The sequence below is a fragment of the Gracilinanus agilis genome, chromosome 2 (genome assembly GCF_016433145.1).
Source record: "Gracilinanus agilis isolate LMUSP501 chromosome 2, AgileGrace, whole genome shotgun sequence".
NCBI classification, from domain to species: domain Eukaryota; kingdom Metazoa; phylum Chordata; class Mammalia; order Didelphimorphia; family Didelphidae; genus Gracilinanus; species Gracilinanus agilis.
Window position 1 is genome coordinate 336,915,578 of NC_058131.1, and position 22,802 is coordinate 336,938,379.

The following is a 22,802-nucleotide window of genomic DNA, read 5'->3' on the forward strand; positions in this document are numbered from 1 at the left end:
GCTGTGCCCTGTTGTGGGGTTCCTCCGTTCGTCTGGACTTGTTTTTATGTCCCCTTGAGGAGTTTTGTGTGTTTCGGTCAGGAGAGGTTAAGAGCTGCTTCTTACTCTGCCGCCATCTTAACCCGGAAGCCCCCTAATGTGATTTTTAAAGGAGAAAGAAAAACTAAATTATGATTACCAAAAATTAAAAGTAAAAAATCACAACAAATGAAGAAATACAGGAAATTATTATAAGCTATTTTCCCTAAAATATAATAATAAAGTCAATAGCTTTAAGGACATGGGGTTATTTCAAGGGGCTCAGTATAATGAATCAAAAAGTACACCTATAGAATGGAAAAACATATTTCATGAGTAGCATGGAACTGTCTTAGACTTAAGAGTCAGGGAGATTGGGGCTTGAATACAGGCTAACACTAGCTCTGTAAACTATGGGCAAATCACATATCCTCTAAGACTAAATTTTCTCATCTGTAAAATGTAAAGGACTTAATGATTTCTAAAATCTCTCTTAGCTCTAAATCTCTATGATTCTGTACATTACTTCTTTCAAACATATATAGGTGATATTATGATTCTAAAAACTACAAACTCATGTGAAAAGCATTACTTGTAGAGTCCAGGTCACACTGTTCCCACAATTACTGAATTCATACAGCTATACATTATGAATTTTTTATTTTAATTTTTTGGAATTAACGAAAATCTATTTGTTCTTCCTCTTTTCTTCTACCGCCACCATTGAAAAGGAAAAAAAAGAAAAACCAAATGCTTGTGACAAATATTCATAGCCAACCAAAACAAATTCTAGCTTTGCCCATGCCCACAAAGTATATGTATCAATCTAAATCCATCTCTTTTCTGACTCTGTCAGGAGGTGGGTATTATATTTAATCATGGATCCTCTAGATTCTTGATTGGTAGTTAATCAGAGATTGTAGGTCTTTCAAAATTTTTATCTTCTTGTTATTGAATAAATTGTTCCCTTATTTCTAGCATACCTCACTATGCCTCAGTTCATACAAGTCCTCCTATGTTTGTCCAAAGCCATACCCTGCATCACTTCTTACAAAATGATAGTATGCCATCACATTCATATAATGTAATTTGTTAAGCTATTCTTCCATTAATGTGGAACCTTACTGAAGGCCTGATATATATTTTTTTCCCCTGAGGTCTTTATTCATGGTAAATTTATTGAGGGTATTATATGCCTACTAGTGTTATCTCTGTATCAAAAGGTAGTCATAGTTTAGTAATGGGGGACATAGATCTTTCAAGACTAGTTGGACAATTTCATAACTGCAACAACAGTGCTTCCATTATGTCTGTTTTTATAGACTCCCTCCAACATTTATTATGTCTTTTTCTGTCAGCTTTGCGAATCTGCTGGGTTTAGAATGGGATCTCAGAGTTATTTTAATTTGCATTTCTATAGTTTTTAATGATTGAAGTGATTGAGGTAATTTCTTCACATGGTTGTTGTTAACTTAAAATTCATGCTTAGCAAATCATTTATTCACATTCTTTGACCAGCAATCACTTGGGAAATGGCTCTTATTCTTGCAAACTTGAATATGTTCCTTATAAATATGAAAAACAGGACCCTTATTTGAAAAACTTGATACCAAGATATTGTCACAGCTGTCTGCCTTCTAATTTTAACTACAATCATTTTTTTAAGAATGAAAATTTCTTTAATTTTATGTAATGAAAATTCTTTATTCTATTTTTTGTGATTCTCTCTTTTCCTTGTTTAGTCATAAACATTTCTCCTATCTATTGATATAGATATAGACAGGTAATTACTTCCTTGTTCCTCTAATTTATTTATGAAGCCATCTTTTATTTTTAAGTCATATATATATATACTTTTTAGTTTTTTTAAACCCTTAACTTCTGTGTATTGACTTATAGGTGGAAGAGTGGTAAGGGTAGGCAATGGGGGTCAAGTGATTTGCCCAGGGTCACACAGCTGGGAAGTGTTTGAGGCCGGATTTGAACCTAGGACCTCTGGTCTCTAGGTCTGGCTCTCAATTCACTGAGCTACCCAGCTGCCCCCTAAGTCATATATATTTTGAGTTTATCTTGGAATATATGTTTTATATATTGTCTTATGTCAAGTTTCTACTAGACTGTTTTCCAGTTTTCCTACAAGTTTTCTGTCAAATAGTAAGTTCTTTTTTCAATAGCTGAGGAGTTTGGGTTTAGGCTAATTGTATTCCTTTACTTCTATAAGGTGTTCCTAATCTCTCCTAGGGATTGATATCTCTCTGTCTTAACCAGTATGAAGCCTTTTTTTTTTTTTTTTAATGATTACTACTTTGTAGTATATTGATATCTGGTACTGCTTGAACCAATGAAATCAAAGTGTGATTAAAAGAGTTCTAAATTTGGAGTTAGAAGCCTTTTTTTTTGAGCCCCCACTCCACTGTTTCCTACCTATTTCATTTCAGTGAAATTATTTTCCTGCTGAAAGCCCCAATTTTTTCATCTGTAAAATGAGAATGAGTTGAATAAGATGATCTCTAAGTTCTCATTTGAGCTCTAAAATTCTATCTAAAAGTTTCTCCCACCTCTAATATTTATGTTCTAAGCTTATTTCCAGTGTTGGCATTTAAAAATGTTATTGATATCTTTTGTTGTTAAATCACCTATATTTTATTTCAAATAAATATTTAGATATAACCCACTTGCCACCATACCCGGAAAGCCATCATATAACATAGAATAAAAGAAAATGAGTAGTTCAGCTAATTAACCAACACATCATTAGAGATTGCCAGTATATTCAGTGTTGCATGACCATAAATCCCCTTCCAATTCAAAGAAAAGTATAAGATATATCTTCTTGCATCTTCTTTGAGGCTGAGCTTTGTTATTATAATTACACAACATTTGGTTTTGGATTTTTTTTGTTCTTTCTATTTATATTGCTGTAGGGCTGCTAAGTGGTACAGTGGTTAGGTTTTAGGTCTAGAGTAAGGAAGATTCATTTTCATGAGTTCAAGTCTGACTTCAGACACTGACTAGCTGTATGACTCTGGGGAAGTCACTTAGCTCTATGTGCCTCAGTTCTTCACCTATAAATGGAACTGGGGAAGGAAATGGCAAACTACTCTAGTTCCTTTACCAAGAAAACCCCAAATGGCGTCATAAAGTTAGACATGCCTTGAAAAATGACTGACCCACAATTTACATTGCTGTAGTCATCATTTACAAAGTTTTCCTGGTTCATATTTTCTTTACTCTGCATTAGGTTATATAACTCTTTCCATATTTCTCTGAATTTTTCATGCTAATCATTTCTCATATCATAATAACATTATATTCATATACCACAATTTGTTTGACCATCCTTCAATTAATGGACATTTTCTTTTCCTCCTCACTCCTTAGATTCCACAAAAATGCAACTGAATATTTGGGAGGCATATGGGGCCTTTTTTTCTACCTTTGACTTCTTTGGGGTATATGTATAGATTAGGATCTCTGCCATCAACATGGAAATCTTAGTCACATTCTTAGATTAATTTCTCATTGTTTCCCAGAATGATTCATACATTTCCAAAACTAACAGTGTCCTATATTTCTGCAGTCTTTCTAACATTACTGTCTCAATTAGATTCTATGATCCTAAGTCTAAAATGAGATGCAGATATGAGCTGACATGATTAACATCTATAAAAATGTAGATATTTATATATAAATTTACATGAAGCAAGGCCTATATGTACATGAAAATCCAAACTTATTTAATTGTTAGATGAAGAGAGTAGCTATTTTCTATCCCTCTGTGAATTTAGGCAAACCTTTTTACATCTGTGGGCCTCAGCTTCCTTCTCTATAAAATGAGGAGGAGAGGACTAGATAATTCTGAAAATCCTTTCCAAATCTACATCACATAATGTGATCTTGTGCTAAACTAAGAGATTAAATGTTGTGTGAATGTTTCATATCATCCAAAGGAGGATACAAGGGGAAACCACAATAAGGAATGAGCCACTTTCTTTCCCTAAGGAAATTGTGCCCAGATCAGTGGGGCTTTGGGAGATCGCACCTAGCCTTACCAGGACGGAGACTTAGGAAAAGAAAAGTCCTCAAGTTTCACTTCTTCTATAGTATAAAGTCTGGGTCATAACTGGGAAGCTAGAAGCTACAGCTTCCTAGTAGAGCAAGTTGAATTGATTTACCAAAAGCAGGAATGACTACACATTTTCTTCATCTCTTTCTTAAGTATAGATAATGAACAAAAAAATAGTTCAATCCCTGATTTGTAGCTTGCTGATTTCTGAGGTGTAAATGCTCACACTTAAAATTTCCAACAGGTGTGTATGTGTGTGTGTGTGTGTGTGTGTGTGTGTGTGTGTGTGTGTGTGTATGCTGCTCCATTTCCCCTCTTCCCAGCACTCTAGGACATTTTTTGCATGCCCTTCCCCTCTCTCCAGCCACCCAAAGTGAGCATCTCCTCTCTCCACTCTCTGGGGTAATTCAGGGGTAGGGGGGAGGGCTCACAAGCAGCTTGAAGATGTAGTTTAAGCACATGAACTTGAAAACCTTCACCAATGCTGCCGTATAGCATTCATCTGACCCAAAACCTGCATACATTATGATATTCTACTGGTCTTGTATCACATCACAAGGATCCTGCCTCTCCTTCCCACTGTCCACTTCCCCATCAGATTACATGGTACAAAGGAATATCCCAAAACAGATTGTCCCTATGAACTTTCCCAAACTGAATTTGTCTAATTTCAATTTGGGAGTTATGATTCTGTAAAACCTTCCAGAGTCTGAGCAAACATGGAAAAATATTTCCTTTCATAATCAGTTCTGACACCAAGGTTGATGCAACAAATATTTAACAATTTTTATCTTGTAGCAATAAGCACTACCACCACCACCCTTTTAAACTCCATGATCTCACCTTCCATGGATATTGGAGAAGGGTTTAGACCCAGGGGAAGAGAAAAGAAAGAAAATGCTCTAAGAATATCTTGTGCCATGTTCAAAAGCACTAGCAGTAATCACAATGTCTGGTATCCAACAAGACAGAAGAAGAGGCAGAAGCATTGTCTAGGTCCACAGAAGTGGGGACATGGCCTTTTCATTTCCAGACATGTCTTCAATGTTCTGCAGCCAGTCTTCACTCTAGTCTATTGGATGTTGGCTCTTAAAAGCAGAAAGTCCTAGGGGAGGGTCAGAAGAAGACAAACAGGAAAGTTCATCCTTTCTTCACAAAAGACACTTCTAATTTGAGGAGGGAGGAAGGGAGAAATATCTTCTATGGAAATGTAAACTCTCATTTTGACCTAAAACCAGGTCAATTGAGAAGAAACACAATTTTCCTTCAACCCTGTGGTCTTCACTGAGCCAGCTCCTGGGCCCCATCTGTCATTTCATGAATTGATGATTAATTTTCTAGAAGAATCAGATAAATGTCACCTGCCTTATACATTTTGTGTGTTGAGTTTTCACAAGAAAACTGTGGGTGCTAAAAGCTTTCCTCTTGCCCCATGTTATATTTTCCATGACCCAAAGAAGAAGATTATTTCCAAAACTTTAGGAAATGTCAGATCCCTTCCCACTACTATTTGTCATCGAAGAATAATCAGAGGACTCTGCTTTTGGAGACCATCACCATCTGAAGGAAACAGCTCATTCATCTCATGAGGCTGAAAAACAAATTTTTTATTTTTTTTAATAATTTTTATTTTTTTTATTTTTTAGAAAAGTTATTATGGTTACATGATTCATGTTCTTACTTTCCCCTTCACCCCCTGACCTCCAAATTGTTGATAGTTGCATTGGTTTGGTAGTTTTGGGTCTACATCCCCAATCATGTCCGCCTCAGCGCATGTGTTCAAGCAGTTGCTTTTCTTCTGTGTTTCTTCTCCTGTAGTTCTTCCTCTGAATGTGGGTAGGGTTCTTTTCCATAAGTCCCTCAGAATTGTTATGGATCATTACATTGCTTAGTACAGAAGTTTATTACATTCTATTTTACCACAGTGTACCCATCTCTATGTACAATGTTCTTTTGGCTCTGCTCCCTTCACTCTGCATCAATTCCTGGAGGTCTTTCCAGTTCACATGTAATTCCTCCAGTTTATTATTCCTTTGAGTGCATTAATATTCCATCGCCAGTATATACCACAGTTTGTTCAGGCATTCTCCAATAGAAGGGCATACCCTCGTTTTCCAGTTTTTTGCCACCACAAAAATTGCAGCTATAAATATTTTCATACAAGTCTGTTTATCTATGATCTCTTTGGGGTAAAGACCCAACAATGGTATGGCTGGATCAGAGGGCAGGCAATCTTTTATAACCTTTTGAGCATAGTTACAAATTGCCATCCAGAATGGTTGGATCAGTTCACAACTCCCCCAGCAATGTATTAATGTCCCAATTTTGCCACATCCCTTCCAACATTCATTACTCTCCCCTTCTGTCATTTTAGCCAATCTGTTAGGTGTGAGGTGATACCTCAGCATTGTTTTGATTTGCATTTCTCTAATTATTAGAGATTTAGAGCACTTTCTCATATGCTTATTGATAACTTTGATTTCTTTATCTGAAAACTGCTTATTCATGACCCTTGCCCATTTATCGATTGGAAATGGCTTGATGTTTTTATACAATTGATTTAACTCCTCGTACATTTGAGTAATTGGACCCCTGTTAGAGTTTTTAGTTATAAAGATTTTTTCCCAATTATTTGTTTCCCTTCTGATTTTGGTTGCATTGTTTTTGTTTATACAAAAGCTTTTTAATTTAGTATAATCAATCATCCCATTCACATTCAGAGTTATAATTATCAGTTGTGTATTCCTCAACATTTTGGTATCCTCTCTTAGTTCTATCCCTTCTTCTTAGGCTATTTCCTTTTAAACCAGTGATTTGTTTTAAAGCAGTAACCCTTGTCCCCTCCCTTGATTTACTACCCTTTCTACCCCCTCCCTTGTTGTTCCCCTCTTTTTATTTTTAAGGCCTAATGAATTCCCTTTCCCTTCTCCTTCCCTCCCTTTTTTGACCTCCCTACTCCTCTGCTCCCCTTGGTTTATCCCTTCTGACTTTCTCAGTAGGGTTAGATAGAGTTCTATATCTCAATGGATATAGCTACTCTTCTGTCTCAGGGTTAATTCCATTGAGAGTAAAGTTTACATATTACCTCTTAATACTCTCTTCTTCTCCTTCTTATAATAGTATTCATCCCTTCCCCTTCCCATGCCCTCTTTGTGTGTAATAGAATATCCTATTTTTCTCATTCATTCAAGTTTCTCTTAGTGTCCTCTACTATTCACCCCCCTCTTTCCCACCCACCCCCTTATCATCTTAGACCATTTAGTACTCCAACCTCTCCTTGTGAATAATTCTTCTAATTACTATAATAGTGGATACTATAATAGTGAATAGAGTTCACTACAGAGAATTACACATAACATTTCTCCATATAGGAATAAAAATAATTAGATCTTATTGAAGCCCTTAAAGAGGCAACTTTAAAAATAAGAGTTTTTTTTTTCTTTCCCCTCTGTTTCTTATTTACCTTTTCATGTTTCTCTTGGTTTTTGTGGCTGGATATCGAACTTTCCATTTAGTCCTGGTCTTTTCTGTGCAAATACTTGGAAATCTTCTATCTTGTTGAATGACCATACTTTCCCCTGGAAGTATATAGTCAGTTTTGATGGGTAGGGGATCCTTGGTTGTAGACCCAATTCTCTTGCCTTTCTGAATATCATATTCCAAGCCTTGCGGTCTTTTAGTGTGGAGGCTGCCAGATCCTGTGTGATCCTGATTGGTGCTCCTTGATATCTGAATTGTCTCTTTCTGGCTTCTTGTAAATTTTTTTTATTTGGAAGCTCTTGAATTTGGCTATTATATTCCTGGGGGTTGTCTTTTCAGGGTCTAGTGTAGAGGGTGATCTATGGTTCCTTTCAATGTCTATATTGCTCTCTTGTTGTAGAACTTCAGGGCAATTTTGCTGAATAATTTCTTTTAGTATGGAGTCCAAATTTCTATTAATTTCTGCTTTTTCAGGAAGACCAATGATTCTCAGATTATCTCTTCTAGACCTGTTTTCTTGATCTGTCAATTTCTCGGTAAGATATTTCATGTTTCCTTCTATTTTATCAGTCTTTTGACTTTGCTTTATTTGTTCTTGCAGTCTTGAGAGATCATTGGCTTCTACTTGCCCAATTCTTGTCTTTAGAGACTGGTTTTCTGCTATAATCTTTTGATTTTCCTTTTTGATTTGGTCTATCCTATTTTCCAGCTGTTTGATTTTGGTCTCCAATTTGCTCATCAATTCTTTTGATTTGGGGGCATCTTTTTCGAATTGCCCAATTCTAGTCTTTAGAGACTGGTTTTTGGCTATAATCTTTTGGTTTTCCTTTTCAGTCTGGTCTGTTTGGTTCTTCAAGGCTTCCAGCTGGTCATTTCTGGTCTTCAATTTGCTTATCAATTCATTTGATTTCTGAGTCTCACTTTCCAATTGTGAAATTCTGCCTTTTAAACTGTTATTTTATTGCCAGATCCCTTCCATCTTTCTCATAATCTCAGATTTGACCTCTTCAAGAGGTTGTGACCAATTTTCATTTTTTTGGGAAGGTTTGGATATGGTTACTTGTTTGTTCTCCTCTGCTGTTTGCTCTGTTGTCTGGATTTTTTCTGTATAAAAGTTGTCGAGTGTTAAAGATTTCTTCTTGATCTTTCTCTTCTGGGGTTCTTGTGTCTGGCTTTCCATTGTTAGCCCAGAGCCCTCTCAGCTTTAGCCTCGTGCCCAGGGTCTGTTTGCGCTCTTTAGGCTCCTGAGGTCACAGGTCTAGTTGTTCTCAGGGTCAAGCCTCCTGGTGGTCCCCTTGTTTGTTCCTCTGCCTGAAGCTCCTTTAACAGTCTCAGGGTGCTGCTTCCACAGTCGTGCATCCCTCTGCACTGGGTCCCCACTCAAGGTCCACGCTTGCGCTCAGAATCTGCATCTGCAGCTGCAAACATGCCTGCACTCAGGGTCTGTGTTCAAAGTCTGCTCGTTCTTTGGCCTCTTGGGGTCTTAAGTCTTGCTGCTCTCAGGAGCAGGGCCTGGTGACCCCAGGTAGCTGCCAATGACTTAATGGGGTGCCTCAAACTTGCTCTAACTCTTGTGTGCTGGCTTTGACACTGTAGGTGGTGTGTGTGGGGAGGGGGTTGCTCAGCTCGCATTTTAGTGAGAGCTGTTTCACCCCTTTATAGCTTGGAAATGCCCAGATTCCATGTACCTTCCATGCTGAGCCCTGTTGTGGGGTCCCTTCTTTCATCTGGATTTGTTTTTATGTCTTCTTGAGGAGTCCTATATGTGTGGGTTAGGAGAGGTTAAGCAGCTGCTTCTACTCTGCCGCCATCTTAACCAGGAAGTGACTGTCCTTGCTTTTAAAGGCAGACACTGTCCCTACCCTCTGAAGATCAAGAGGTGGCAGACTGTGCTCCTGCCCCTTGTAAACAAGTTGTTTTTAGAGAGATTAATTTAGAGGTGGGAGGGTCATCTTGTCCAACTCTCATTGTATAGAAATTAATAATAATAATAATAGCAAATATTTATAGAGGACTTAGCATGTGCCAGATATTATGCTAAGTGTTTTACAATTATTTTATTTGATCCTCGAACAGCCCTGAGGGGTATAGCCATTTTATAGCTGAGGAAACTGAATTGGACAGAGGCTAAGTGACTTACTTTAGTTAGTAAAGTGTCTAAAACCGGATTTAAATTCAATTCTTTCTAACTCCAGGACCCTATCCACTATGCCTCCTACTTGCCTATGAAGATATAAAAACTGGGGCCCAGAGGGAAGAAGGAATTTTCCCAAGGTCAAAAAGCAAATTAATGGCAGAGCTAGAATTCTAACTTAGGGCTTCTAGCTTACAAAACAGTCATCTTCCTTTCATAGCCTTTTTATATAAGGGAAACACTCTTCTTTTTACTTTGAATCATTTAAGTAGAAAATCTTTCCTAACCATATTAAATATTTTTTGTCTTCTTAAATGACTAAGAACATGATTTAACTTTTTTCTTAATGGGCTTATACTTCTGATTTATAAAATCTTAGTCTTACTTTCATAATAATATTGTTTCTTTCTGAACTGCAAACTGTCACTTCTTGTTCTTTCCCATTTAATAATTTTTTTCCTTCTAGGCTAGAAGACTGGAGCCCAGCTTGTTCAATTGTATACATTGTTTAATTGTATAAGAGTAAATTTACTAGGACTAAGGACCCAAGATGCATTTTAAGAGTATAAACTTTGTCCCTTCTATTGCCACAGTGGCTCAGAGGTCATTTTTCTTTCCTGAATCTCAGCTTGGCCTGAGGTAGCTAGGCTCTGGGAGAGATGAATTTCAAATGAGCTGGTCTTTAGTAGGCTTTTATTGCCCCTCCCCATTAATGTTTATAAAATGGAGAGTTGAGCGATATCTGTTGACTTCCTTTTTGGAATCTCAAATATAGATTGTCATTTATATAGCACAACTTTCTCCATCCATTCCACAAGTTTTCTTCTGTCAATGTAATTGTTTAGGGTTCCTGCCTTGAGAACAGCTTCAGGAAAGATTTCTGGGCACTCCTCTCCCTTACTCTGAGTTACCAAATCAATTTTGGAAATTTGGATTGGTTTAGAAGTTCCAGCAGGTCTGATTTACATGGATGGGGAGAGGGAGGAGGTTGAAATCAAGTTCTCCAGTTTAGGATACACTTGTTAGAGCCACAAATGGAGTGGTTGTCAATGAGTGGCAGACAGCCCCTTAGCTATGTGTAATGCAAGACAATCCATCCTTACCTCTGGCAGTCATCTTCTTCTCTACCCCATCTCATGACAGTAAAGGAGTCTGAGCCTAATTCCCCCATCAACAGAGTTTCTTCTATCACCTCTCAAAGCCCTGAAATACTTCCCACAGCTAAAGCAAAGGTCATCTCACCCATCCTACCATCATGGAAACAATGCTTCTCACTGACCTTATAAGACTGAAGAAGAAAGTCATTGAAGTAAATGTTTTTTGGCAGAGGGAGGGGTAAGCCTTTCTGAAATCTCACTAGAAATAAAGAAAAATAGAGAGAGAATCATTGTACAGAGAATCAGAACATGAGGAAAAGCTTGAATTGCATTTGTTTATCCCCAGGTAATTGAGGCTGCCTTTTGTCACCAGAGTTTTGAGGAAGATCTCAGAACAAAGGATTGAGATATTGAGGCAGAGGTAATTTGGGAAGGAGGCCTTCTAGCCCTTTTAGCTTTGCTCTAGCTTATCACTCAATTGTTTTCCATCAGGACAAATGAAAAAAATCCAGGAAAAGATGCTCCGTACAAGTTGTCAACCCTTAGACTCACTACTGCCTTACATGAGCAAATATGGAGTTTTATACTTTCGAAGTACTTGCTCAAACAATATCATTCTATCCCAAAGCGGTCCTGTGACAAAGGTAGAACAGAGATTCTTATTCCCATTTTACCAAGGTGAAAACTGAGGCACACTGAAATGGTATGACTTGCCTAAGATTTAGTGAGCAGCATACCTAGATCCTGGTACTTCTGATTGTGGAACCAGGATTTTCTATATTATTCATTGTCCAATTTCTTTTTAAGCTTATTTATTCCTTGAAAAGCACCAGTGGCAGTTCTATCTTACCACTAACAGTTGTGATCAAGAGGGAGCTGTCACTACAGCATCTTCTCTAATGTCACCACCTAGAAGGAAGCAAGAGGCACAAAGTCCCTTTTAAGAGGAAAGATTGAAAAAGTGAAAAACCGTATAGAAAATCTTTAAGACTTCAATAGAGAAACTCTGGGGGAACACACAACATATTCATTTTCCTGCTTCTCTTTTCTACACAAAGAGTGCTCACAGGTCTACAATGAAATAAAGAAATTATGTAGTGGGGAATTAGGCAGCAGTTCTCCAACTTTCTCATCTTGGGACATCTTTACACTCTTATAATGGATTGAGAACTTCCAAGAGTTTTGAGTTATATCTATTGATATTTATCACCTTGGAAATTTTTATTAAAATTAATTTTATTTAAAATGTTATTTATTGACCCATTAAAAATAATAAACATATGTTATTGTAAATAACATGTTTTTATGAAAATCAACATATTTTCCAAAACAAAAAAAGAAAAGAATCATTTAAAAAAATTTTCACAAATCTCTTTACTATCTGGTTTAATAAATAGCTAAATTATCATGGCTGCTTCTGCATTCAGTTTTGTTGTGACAGGTTATTTTGGTTGAAATATCTGAAGAATATCTGGCTTCATAAAAATTATATAGTTTGAAAATGAGAGGACTCTGCTGCTATATTAAACTATACTACGAAGCACTAATCATCAAATCAGTCTGGAATTGGATAAGAAATGGTGATTGATCAATAGAATAAATTACCCAATATACAGAAGTAAATGACCACAGTAACCTGATGTTCGATAAACCCAAGATACTTGGATAATAACTCACTATTCAACAAAAACTACTGAGAAAACTGGAAAGCAATCTAATAGAAACTAGGTATAGACCAATATTTCACAGCATATATACCAAGATAAGGCCAAAATGAATGCAGATTTTGACATAAAGGTTGCTATCATAAGCAAATTAGAGGAGCATAGAAAAATCTATCTGTCAAAACTATAAGTAAAGAAAGGAGAATTCATGTCTAAATAAGAGACAGAGATGATCACGGGAGGTAAATGAATAATTTTTATTACATTTTGTGGAAATGGTTTTGCACAAATAAAACAAATGTAGCCAAAATTAGATGGAAATCTAGAAACTGAGAGGGGGGGAATTTTTACAGAAAGTTTTTCTAATATAGTCCTCATTTCTTAAATATATAGGGAACCGAGTCAAATCTATAAAAATAAAAGCCATTCCTCAATTGACAAATGATCAAAGAATATGATTAGGTAGTTTTCAGAGGAAGAAATCAAAGCAATTAATATGATGATCTATGATATTTCAAAAGAACTCATGATAAAAAATATCATCTACCTTCAGAAAGATAACTAATGAACTCTGAGTACAGACTGAAGCATTTTTCCCACTTTCTTTTTTCACTCCCCTCCCCCAAATGGTTAATATGGAGCATGTTTTCCATTTCCTCATCTGTATAATGGTTTTCATATTTCTTGTCTTCTCAATGGGCAGGGAAAGAGGTAGAGTGAGGGGGAGAATTTGGAACCAAAAATAAATTTAAAAAAATTAAAGAATGTAATTGGGAAATATTTAACAAAATAAATAAAAATACAAATTTTAACATATATAATGTTAAAAAATGGGGGTATTATTTTAATAGGTAGCTAATGTCTCAGACAGTGACTAGATGGCCGGACATCACCTAGACTGCTAGACAACAGCTACATAACTATATGACAGCTAGATGGTTAGATGATGGCTAGACAGATAGACATGTATATTTGTATATACATATGTTTGTGCATATACATACATACACATATATATGTATGTGTGTATATATATATATATACATACACATAAACACAAAGGTATGTGTAAGGAAGAAGAGAAAGAATGGCCAATCTCACATGTAGAAAGTGTCCTCTGTGTGGTGAGTTCTCTTTATGTGGTCCAAAGAGCCTCTTATCCTCCAAACCTTTAACAAAGGAGATTTTATTTCTTTCAGGGAGGGAAGCAGGAAGTTCGGGCCTGAAGCTACTCTCTTCTTCTCAGAGATAAAGAGTACTGGTCTATAAATATATCTTTCTACTCCCTTTTATACAAATAGTCCAGGGGATATGATCAGGTTCCATCTAAATTCTGAATGTTTTGTCACTTGTGGGGAGGAAGGGAACCCTAAGTTTTATAGCCAGTGCTTGTCACCTTTCCCATCTAATACCGGTTCCATAATGAACATGCATAATTCAGTTATCCAAATTGCAGCAAAACAAGTCAGTGAAGAACATAGGAGAACATATACCAAACTGTACAGAGTGAAACAACTCTCCCATTATGAGATAACTCAGCTCAAACATGAAGGAGTGCTCTTGATCTCACTCAAGGAAAACTCCCCAAAATCTCTACTATAGCTAGTTGGGAATAGGGACTGATGGAGACTTCTGGTTCCTCTTATGTCTTCTCAAAGTTGTTTTTGTTTTCATTTTTGTTTTTTTCCTTCAGCACTTTAAAGTAGGGTTGACCTCTTCCATCTTTTCTCCTGAAGCTAAAACCCAGAAAAATCTAAAACAATCCACTGTGTAGAGTCTTGAAGAAGATTTGATGCTTGATGAGTTTTGAAGAGTTTCAAAGGGATGGCTGGCTTTGTAGATTCCCAAAAGGGGACTGACAGAATTTGGATCTCTCTTACCTCTCACTAACTCCAACCTACTCCTCACATAGGGTAAGGTTTTTATCCCTACCAGTACCATAACAATGGGCTTTAGTCCATGGGTTTCATTTAAGTATACATGTATGCATACACACATATGAAAAAGGTGAAATCACTGTATGCTGGAGTAATCAAGGTTGGCTTCATGGCTAAGGTATATATAAGGATTAAGGGCCTACTACCAATTAGTGAATGATTAAACAAATTGTAGTACATGAATATAATGGAAAATTGCTGTACTATAAGAAATGAATATAAAGAATTCAGAGACATATGAGAAATTTTGTATGAACTGATACAAAGTGAAGAAAAAAGAACAAGGAAAACAATTTACACAATGTCATAATAATATAAATGGAAGGAACAACAAAACATCCATGAAATTGAATGCTATATAATTTTTTAAACATTTATTAATATTCATTTTTAACCTGTTTACATACTTTATGCCCCTACTTTCCCCTTAACCCCCCGCTCTCCTCCCACCCATGGCCAACGCACATTTCCACTGGTTGTAACATGTGTCCTTGTTCAGGGCCTATTTCCATATTGTTGTTAGTTGCATTGGTGTGGTCGTTTCAAGTCTACATCCCCAATCATGTCTGCCTCAGCCCATGCATTCAAGCAGTTGTTTATCTTCTATGTTTCCTCTCCTGCAGTCCTTCCTCTGAATGTGGGCAGCGTTCTTTACCATAAATCCCTCAGAGCTGTCTTGTGTCATTGCATTGCTGCTGGTACAGAAGTCCATTACATTTGATTTTACCATAGTATATCAGTCTCTGTGTACAATGTTCTTCTGGCTCTGCTCCTTTCGCTCTGCATCAGTTCCTGGAGGTCTTTTCAGTTCACATGGAATTCCTCCAGTTTATTATTCCTTTGAGCACAATAGTATTCCATCACCAGCATATAACAGAATTTGTTCAGCCATTCCCCAATTGAAGGACATACCCTCCCTTTCCAGTTCTTTGCCGCCACAAAAAGCACAGCTATAAATATTTTCGTACAAGTCTGTTTATCTATGATCTCTTTGGGGTACAAACCCAACAATGGTATGGCTGGATCAAAGGGCAGGCATTCTTTTATAGCCCTTTGAGCATAGTTCCAAATTGCCAGCCAGAATGGTTGGATCAGTTCACAACTCCACCAGCAATGCATTAATGTCCCAATTTTGCCACATCCCCTCCAGCATTCATTTACATAATTTTTAACGATCAAGTTGTCTTAGAAGAATAGAGGGGGAAATGCATCTCTGTCATTTCTTTGCAGACTGTTGGTATGAAATATTACAGATGCTGTCATACTCATTTGATGCATTGGTAAATTTTGCTGACCTGTTTCCTCTCCCTTATTTTTTGTTGTTGTTTTTATAAGGCAGGACTCATGGAAAGGCTGGGTATATATAAAAACAAAATTTTAAGGGTTGAAGACCTGGTAGCTGAATGGAACTAAAGGAGGTTCGCAATTTCCTGTGTTATGAGCAATACTTTGCCCTCCACAAGAGGACAAATCCCTGAAACTGGCCATTCCATAGTAGAGTAGGAATTAGTCCCCTGAAGGGTTATGGCTGAGAGATTGAAAGAACCAAGGATTGTGTCGGTAGTGCTACTTATGATGGATGAACAGAGAGTAAGAGAGGAGTTAGAACACAGAAGTTGAGTGAAGAGAGATAGAAGCATCTTCATTATACACTGACACACTGGATCCTGGGGGGCCATTGAAGATTAGAACTTCTTGACTGATAGCTGTAAATTTATATCCCCAATAACAAGCACTTGTTCCTAACAGAGTGATTCTGTAGACTGTGAAAGGCTTAATAACTAAAGTGGCATTTTTGAGTTCCTTATAATATTCAGAATTCAGAGCTTAGAGACTAGTAAATATTAGAGAGAAAGGCATCTAGGTCCTAACAGTAGGAATTTAAGTTGGGCCATGAAGGTTGGATAAGATTTGAGGATATGGGAAAGAGGTATGTAAATTCAGGATGTATTTAGAATATGTAGATATCTGGATTCTCTGAATCCAATGATAAAGGGAGCAGGAGCAGGTAACAATGACTGAAGATAAAGGGAGATGTTACTGAGAAATAAGAATTATTATGACAAATTTTGTGACCTAATAGTTCTCTAATATGAATTGGGAGGCTAGTGGCTATCAGAACTCCTACAATAAGAATGTAAAAAGATGACTGACTACATACTCATTTGTTTAGTAAGTTTAACTCCTGAGACCACAGACGTCTAAGCACCTGATTCCATTTAGTGATGATCTACTTCAACACCAGGAAAAACTTTGGGGAGGCATCAAGCTCTATATGACTCTTTGAGAGTTGGCTTACCTCTGTGCCCCAGCTCTCATGGCTCTCTTGTCTTTTCCCTAACCATTAGTCTCATGTTACATTACCTTTTGGATATTTCCAACTGTACATAGTACTATAGGTATCTCAAATTCAACATGTCGAAAACAGGTTTCATGATCTCCTCTTGCCCTAATCCACATCCCACTTCCTTATTCCCTTAGTCACCCACATTCAAAATCTTGGAATCATTCTTGATTCCTTACTTAACATATTCAGTCAGTTGTTAAACCTTCTCAGTTTACCTCTCTAACATCTCTTCTATTTATTCCATTCTCTCTACAAACAAAACTACCATCCTGGTTTTGGGCATCATTGCCTCTCATCTAGACCAGTGATGGCCAAACTATGGCCTGTGGGCCCGATGTGGCCCCCTGAAATGTTCTATTCGGCTGCAGGACATTATTCCTAATCTGACGAATACAATGAGTAGAATACAATATAAGAAACTTTGAAAGAGTTGCCTTAGAAAAAGACTGACAGATGAGTATTTTCTTTCTTTTGGCCCTCTCTTTAAAAAGTTTGCCCATTACTAGACTATTGCAAATGCAATAGCCTCTTTTTTTTGTTTTTGCTTTTGTTTTTCTTTAAACCCTTAACTTCTGTGTATTGGCTCCTAGGTGGAAGAGTGGTAAGGGTGGGCAATGGGGGTCAAGTGACTTGCCCAGGGTCACATATCTGGGAAGTGTCTGAGGCAGGATTTGAACCTAGGACCTCCTGTCTCTAGGCCTGTGCAATAGCCTCTTAATTTGTCTCTTTTTCTTCAATCTTCCCCTTCTCCAATCTATCCTCCATATATTTCCTCCATATATATTTCATGGGTCCTATGGCAAAACAATTCAGAGCACGTACCCAAGGGGTCAGTAACATATCATCAGCAAAATATCATCTTGGTATGTGCATGAATGAATATTACCTTCTTTAATTCTAGTCATCTAGTGTAGGAATTTTTAACATGAATATACAGTGATCCCTCACCTGTCACAGGAGTTATGTCCCAGAGACCCCAGCAATAGGTGAAAATCCGTGAAGTAGCAGGAGAGCAGACTAATGCTACAGTCACTGAGTCAATAAGCGCCCAGGATACAGAACACAGCAATGTGGTTGGTTGCCTTTCATTCCATCAGCCAAAAGTGTACAATCTCACATTGGCAAACTTGTGTAAGCAGTAGTGGTGCATTGTACTTCCATTGTGTACAGTATAGTATTCATTCTCAAAATCCCATGATATAGTAAAAACTCCACAATACAGAATTAGATTTTTTTTTAAAACCTGTAAAGTCACAATAAGTGAACCACCATATAGTGAGGGATGACTGTATACATATACACAGATATGTATACATATACATTGTAGGCAACTAGGTAGCACAATAGATAGATAGAGTTGCTGGATCTAAAATCAGAAAGACCTGATTTCAAAACCTATCTCAGACACTTCCTAGCTGTGTGATCCTAAGCAAGTCACTGAACATCTTTTTGCCTCAGTTTACTAATATGTGAAATAGAGGCAACAAAAGAACCTACCTGCTAGGTATGAATTTTTTTTATAAGGCAGGGCTTATTGGAAGGGGAAATATATATTTAGAAATGAAGGAGATATGATTATCATGAGGATCAAATTATAACATCTGTTAAGTGCTTAGTAGAGTATCTGGCACATAATAGGTGTTGAATAAATGTTAACTGTTATTATTGTCATATCTTTACACCATGCTGCCTTGCTGACAAACTGGAAGGAGGCCATAACTCCTTTAGAATTATAGAAGATCAGAGCTGGAAGAGACCATGATGATAATCCAGTCTAATTCTCTCATATTACAAATTAGGAACATGAAGAGCTCACCTAAGGCTATACGACTTTAATTTATGTCAGAAATAGGAATTTCTCTCTGAGTGACCTGACTCCTACTCCAGGATCCTTTTTTTGTTGCAGAGCTCCTCCAGGCATAATAATAAGTCCAGACTTAATAAGTATTGACAAGTTGGTTCCCTTTCTCAAGCACCAGTACTAAAGATTCCCTAGACAGGTAAATACTGTACAACCCTCCAAATAGCTCCTCTCCTCCCTTTTGCTTGACTCTTCTCAAGTCCAGTTTTTTTCCTGAGGATACAATCCCATAACTGAATGAAAAACATTTTATTTTTTCCCTATAGGAAGGGCCAGAGGAAGAAAGGAGGGCCAAGATGACAGGCCACTAAAATGCATGTCAAACTTTCCTCAGAGTGCACTTGATTTCCAAGTACAGCACTCCCTGAGATGCTTAAAAGCTCATTTTTCCTCCCCTGCTGAGAGTCTGAGAAGTGCTCCACACCAGGAGAGGCTTTTAGCTGTCTTCTTGGTTGATTTCCAGACTATTGCTTTCTTAATTCAGTTGATGCATTTTTATTCATTGATGAACTCCTCCAACTTCCCCATCTCCAAGGGTTCACCAACTGGGTTAGCAGAATTCCTTCCTAATTCTCCAAGGATATTTCACTAGTCACACTACCCAAAGACTTCTGGGCTTTTTGAGTAATAGGCCAACAGAGTTAAACCTCCAGATCACAAGATTCCTTGGTATGATTAGCCATGTGTACAGGTGAATGAAGTAATCCCAAACCTCATGTGGTCACACCAACTCCATGCGAGACTAACACATACAAAACCTTTAAAGACATCTTGTCCTAAAATGTCTCCTTTGCTGGTCCTAGCATGAAGGTAGGGATTTTAGGCATTGGAAACTGTCATTGAAATGGATGGTATAGAGGCAGATAGACAGACAGACAGACAGAGCATCAGAGAGTTGAAAGTGATCTCAGAAGTCATCTAGATGAACTACTGTTTGCAAAGGAATCCCTTTTACAAAATGTAAACTAAATTTGGTAGGCAAGAGCTTTAAACTTTAGTCCTGGCTCTGCTATATTATTTTCTGGAAATTATTTCATTTCTCTGTGACTCTATCATGATAATGATTGCCATGTAGTTGGCTCAAAATAAATGCTTATTGATGGACAGCTAGATTAATTGATCATCTTTCCCACAGAGTAATATGATGATAATTCACTTTTCTAGATTGGGAACTCTTTATGGAAAGGAACCACTTTATTTTTCATTTTTGTATTTCTTCCTGTCCTAAGGTCCTAAATGATGTTTCTTACATACAGTAAACATTTAATAAGTTGTTAAATGGGATAGAGTGCAATTGATTGAGAACCAGGAGACCTAGTTTCTTGACTGTACCTTTAACTTGGTATGTGATCTTGAGGCAGTCACACTTTCTCTGGTTTTCTTCCCTCATCTTATAAAATCAGATGGTCTTGTCTTCCATAGACAATTTCAGGGAGTTTGTGATCTTAGCGATGAAAAAAAGTATTTTCAACTAACCTCTGAACAAAATTGCTGACAGAACACAAAGAACTCCTGATGATTGGCTAAGATTCAGAGGACAGGCTTTTGTCAGATAAACCACCCTGCTCTTTGGTCTATAAAAGTGAGCTATGAGATAAGTTTACTTTCTTTTTTACCTTTTTTACCTTTTACTTTACCCATTTACCATTAGAAGAAGTAGACTGTGAACCTATGTAGCCTGAACCTGAGGTGATGGACAATTCTCCTGAGTCCCAACTTCCTGTAAAGAAGAAGTAGAAATTTTAACCACTTATACAGCACGATCCTGAAATATAGTCTTCTAACCAGAAATAAGAGATTTCTTGGGCAGCACCAGTCAGACAGACCAGACTCATGATTAACCCTAATTTTGAGATTCCCTAGTTCAAAGGATAAGAGATTAGACTTCTCTGGAGAAAAGTAGACCTCCAGGTAGAGTATGTTACTTGGAGAAAGAAGATTATCCAAATAGTTTCTGCCCAGGGTCCTATTTGGAGCACAAAAACAGTGAGGTATTCAGAGACACACAATATAGGTCAAATGGAAAGGAGATTTATTAACTCCTGAACCCACTGAGTAAATATTTAGTTTATAAACCAAATAAGCTTTAAATAAACTTTAAAACAAACTTTTGACAGGGAGTCCCAAACATAGGGTTGTACTATGACTCTCACAGAGATGATATTGTCTAGGTATATACTTTCCTTCCTCTGGCCTGATAGCATTTCTGTGAGATAGATTGATTGATTGATAGATAAGTGTGTATTAAGTACAGGTATGTATGTATGTGTGAGTGTAGATATGTATATAGATATAGATATCTACATCTCTCTCTCTCTCTCTCTCTCTCTCTGTGTGTGTGTGTGTGTGTGTGTGTGTGTGTGTGAGTGAGTGTATAACATTCTCCTGGTTCTCCTTCTTTCACTCTCCATCAGTTTATGTAGGTCTTTCCAATTCTTTCTAAAATCATCCTCTTCATCATTCATTTTAGCACAACAGTGTTCCATCACCATCATATACCACATTTTGTTCAGTCATTCTGCAATTGAGGCACATCCCTTTAGTTTCTAATTCTTTGCCACCACAAAAAGCACAGCTATAAATATCTTTGTACAAACAGGCCCTTTCCCATTTTTTTTATCTCTTAAGGATACAGACCTAGTAGTGGTATTGCTGGAGCAAAAGGTACATATTCTTTTAAAGCCTTTTGGGCATAATTCCAGGAATGAAATTCTGAAGGGACAATGGGAATAAATTCCAACAGTTGTTTAAAAGTCTGGTGTGGACATCTGTGAAATTCACCAACAAATAAGATTTTTAAAAGATATAAGTATGTGTATATATATATATATATACATATATATATATATATATAACATGAATGAAATTACATTCATAAAGTGTTTCCTTTATGGTATACATTGTTTCACATAGAGAAAAAACCAAGACAGTACCTACTATTGATGAGCTTATTCTCTAATTTGGGGAGGCAGAGAGACAGAAGATAGAGAGACAGAGAGAGCATTTATTAAACACTTTCTTTGAGTGAGGTACTATGCTAAGTTAGAATACAAATACAAACAAAAGACCCTGTCCTCAAGGAGTTTACAGTCTAATGGGGGAAGACAACTTATAAAATAGAATTGAAAAATGACAGAGTGAGGAGTAAGGAGTTGGGGAGGAAAGACACTGCGAGCAGAGACAAAGTGGGAAATTTTAGAAAGTTAGAAGTAGAGACAAGAGAATAGTGAGCTGGCCTGGATACTTCCTCAAATGGAAGTTCTGGGGAGGACTCACCAATGAAGAAGGAGGAGGAGGAGGGGGAGGAGGCATTTTCTTAGATAATAAAGCAAATTGAATGGAGGTATAGAAGTCCAAATAGTCATAAGCAGAGTTGAAAGGTGTTTTTTGTTTTGTTTTTTTAAATTTCAGTTGGATAGCACATGGAAAGCCCCAGAAGTCCTAATGTTGAGGCTATAGTGGATGTTGAATCCCTGAGGTCCTTAGATTATATGAGTATGGGTCAGAGCCCAAATGGTAGAGTAAAGGCAGGGACTCACTTGACCCCTCCCAAATTCCCCTCCAAAGAGCTTTAAAATAATACCTCAAAATGAATTGTGGTGTGGCAAAACCAATAAAATGATGACATAAAACAGTATTACATTGCAAGACAACTTAGAAGGTCAGTGGGAAAGGTCTGTTTCACTGGGGTAAGAGTCTACTAGGAGTGCAATTCAATGCAGGCTGTACCTGACAAGGTAGCCGCAAGGCTCCAGCCCCTGCACAAACCAGCCATGAGGCCCTAGGACCCTTCACAAGGCAGCCAGCAAACAGGCTTTAGGGTCAACTGAATCTGCCATAGTGATTTCTGGAACTCTCAGCCAAGTCATATGAAAATTATCTAATACACAGCAGATACTTAGTCTGAAGAAGAGTCAACTTAGAGGGAGATTTGAGAGTTTTAGTCAAATACTTGAATGGTTATAATGTACAGGAGAGATTTGACTTGTTAGTTCTGCCCCAGATGGTAAAATCAGGAAAAATGATAGAAGTCACAAAAAGGTAAATTTAGGCTTAATATTGGGAAAAATCTATAAAAAAAACAGATTATCCAAAAATAGAAGGGCCTACCTAGGGAGGCAATGAGTTCTCTCTCTCTCTCTCTCTCTCTCTCTCTCTCTCTCTCTCTCTCTCTCTCTCTCTGTCTCTTATACACATC